Consider the following 3,410-nt stretch of genomic DNA (forward strand, 5'->3'; position numbering starts at 1 on the left):
GTAGTGGGAAGTGTACTCATTATGGCAACAATAAGCACACCGTCGAAAACTGCTTCAAGAAGGTTGGGTACCCATACTGGTGGCAAACTCGCTCCAAGACTGAGAAAGGAAAAGCGGCTTTATGTATCACCGTGGAGCTGGTACCAATAACTGCTACTACGAATACAACCGAGGACCCTTCTTCAGGTACATACCCTATCATTCTTCAGCAGTTAGGTAACATGGGACATGCCTTATTAGCTTTTAACTCATCTAAGGATCACGGTTGGATTCTTGATTCGGGTAGGACTAATCATATGACTTTTGATGCCTTTATATTAAAAGATATGTGCGTCCCTGATTGCTCAACAACCTCTAATGCCAATGGAGTTCCATATCCGGTAACAGGAGCAGGGAGAGTGGATTTAAACTCTTCTTTGACCTTGGAACATACTCTGTTAATTCCGTCTCTCTCTAATAATATTTTATCAGTATCACAAGTATATGCACAATTAAATTGCTTAGTATTAATCTATTCGACTTTCTGTCTTCTTCGGGATCTCAGCAATGGGGAGATAATTGGGCGTGGCACTAAGAGATGGGTTGTATTATGTAGATGATGTATGCGCAGGCCGTTCTATGTTAGCAAAGGGATCTTCACGCGCTTACAAAGGTTAGATATTATTATGGCATCATCTCTTGGGTCATGTTTCTTTCGGTTATTAAGAACATTTGTTTCCAACGTTATTTTCTGCTTGCACTCGTATGACTTGGATCTATTTGATGAAAAATAAAAGCGATGTATTCGCTCATTTCCAATCGTTTCGTAAGATGATTCAAACACAGTTTTTCACTACTTTAAAGGTCCTTCATTCTGATAATGGTGGTGAATATGTTAATGAGGTTTTGCGGGGTTATTTCAGGAGCATGGTCTAATTCATGAAACTACGTGTCCCTCTACACCATAGCAAAATGGTGTTGTAGAGAGGAAGAACCGACAATTACTCGAAATCACTAGAGCATTTTTAATCGGAGCAAATATGAGGCCGTATTTTAGGATTGGGTGATTTTTTTTGTCCTCTAGTTGAACGCCCCCAATTAAAATGTTTGCCCCCAATTAAGCCGGGATATTAAAGCCTGGTCCCGAAGTGGAGAACCCATGGTGGGTCCACCTGAATGAAACGGACCCATTACACGTAATCAAATGGAAATGAACGGTTAAAGCATTAGGAACGAATGGACGGAAATCCATATCATCAGTTTTTGAATTTAGAAAAACCTCGAGAACGTGAAATGAATCTCATTTATGATCTCGTTTTTGTCCAAATATTTAGATTATTACACAAGGTCTTGCAACATGTTTGCCGAGCTAGTTGTCGGTTTGAAAAGTTGTACTGTAGTTAATAAATAATTTTGAGATATCCCGCCGACTTAAGATGAAGTATCATCAGTTCATTGCCCTCACATATGACTATCACTCCATCAGAATCAAGAAGATCATGTTTCAGAATCTTTTATACAAAAACGATGATTCAGCACGTTTACACAACTGCAGTCGTCCCAATTGAATGATTGAAGAATAGTGGAGAAGCCTTATTAAAAAAGATCATGGTTCTGTCATCAACCACCATCAGAATTAATACAAACATCTGAAACCTTCTCACATATTCCCATCTCCAACTTCATGCATCAATGGAATCTATTTGTTTGATAATCATAATCACACTCTCCTTCTGTGCAACACTAAAAGCTTTATTCAATCTTCTTCATCACACCCCTAAACAAAAATATCCGCCTGGACCTGTTTCAATCCCAATTCTAACAAGTTTCCAGTGGCTAAGAAAATCATCTGCAGAGTTGGAACAAACTCTTAGAGATCTCAAAACAAAGTATGGACCAATCGTAACTTTATCAACTGGTCATAGTAAAACAATATATATTCATTACAAGTTCAGGTTTAGCTCATCAAGCTTTAATTCAAAAAGGGGCAATATTTGCTGATCGTCCGCCGGCATCCGCAATATCCAAAATTCTATCAAGTAATCAACATAATATTAATGGAGGTTCTTATGGTCCTTTATGGAGATTACTCCGGAGAAATCTCACTCTTCAGATTCTACATCCATCGAAGATTAAATCATTTTCACCAGCTCGAAAATGGGTTTTGAATATAATCAAAGAAAGCATAATCAAAGAATCGAAATCAGGGGAAACCCCTGTTCTTGTTGTTCATCATTTTCAATACGGTATGTTTTGTTTACTTGTTTTTATGTGTTTTGGTGAAAAACTTGATGAGTAAAAAATTAGAGAAGTTGAATCTGTTCAGAGAAATTTAATATTGCGGTTTAGTAGATTTCAGATTTTAATTTTTTTTCCAAGATTGAGTAAAATAGTTTTCAAGAAAAGATGGGATGAGTTTTATGAGTTGAGAAGTGATCAAAAAAAGGTACTAGTTCCTTTAATTAGATCAAGAAAAGAAGAACAGATGAAGAAAACTAGTGAAGAAAATCATGATGAGAAATCTTTAGGGTTATGTTATGTTGATTCATTATTGAATCTTGAATTACCTGATGAAGAAGGTGGAAAAAGAAATTTGAGTGAAAATGAAATTGTTAGTTTGTGTTCTGAGTTTTTAAATGGAGGTACTGATACTACATCAACAACTTTACAATGGGTTATGGCTAATTTAGTGAAATATCAAGAGATCCAATCAAAATTATTTGAGGAAATAAAAAATCTTGAGCAATCAAGATCAGAAGATTCTAATGATGGTGAGATACAAGAAGAAGATTTAAAGAAACTGCCATATCTGAGAGCTGTAGTTCTGGAGGGACTAAGAAGACATCCACCAGGTCATTTTCTTCTAGCTCATGCAGTTACTCAAGATGTAGTGTTAGATGGATATGTAATACCTAAAGAAGCTACAGTGAATGTCATGATAGCAGAAATTGGACGAGATCCAAAAGTATGGGAAGATCCGATGATGTTTAAACCTGAGAGATTTTTGAATGAAGAAGATGGTAGTGTAAATGAAGAATTAGCAGATGTTACTGGAAATAAAGAGGTTAAGATGATACCATTTGGAGCCGGTAGAAGAATGTGTCCTGCTTATGGTTTGGCAATGCTTCATCTTGAGTACTTTGTTGCTAATTTTATCAAGGAATTCAAGTGGACTGCTAAGGTTGGAGATGACATTGATTTGTCAGAGAAACAAGAGTTTACTAATGTGATGAAGAATCCATTGTGGGCTCATGTTTCTCCAAGACGACAAGAAGATTAGTCAAATAAGTTTTCTATTTCAGAGTTCCTGTTTAGATCATTGGAGACTAGATTGAAAATTCGGCCATGTTGTATTTGTAATTGTAAGTTCTTTCTATTATTTTTTTTATTTATTTTTTATTTTTTTATGTTCATCAAACAAACAAAAGTAA

General features: G+C 36.0%; 1 pseudogene; it reads left to right on the plus strand.

The window, feature by feature from the left end:
* The first annotated feature begins 1,299 nt into the window (after positions 1–1,299).
* LOC113337802 lies at positions 1,300–3,410 on the plus strand (annotated as a pseudogene).

The sequence above is a fragment of the Papaver somniferum genome, chromosome 1 (assembly GCF_003573695.1).
Source record: "Papaver somniferum cultivar HN1 chromosome 1, ASM357369v1, whole genome shotgun sequence".
Taxonomy (NCBI): Eukaryota; Viridiplantae; Streptophyta; class Magnoliopsida; order Ranunculales; family Papaveraceae; genus Papaver; species Papaver somniferum.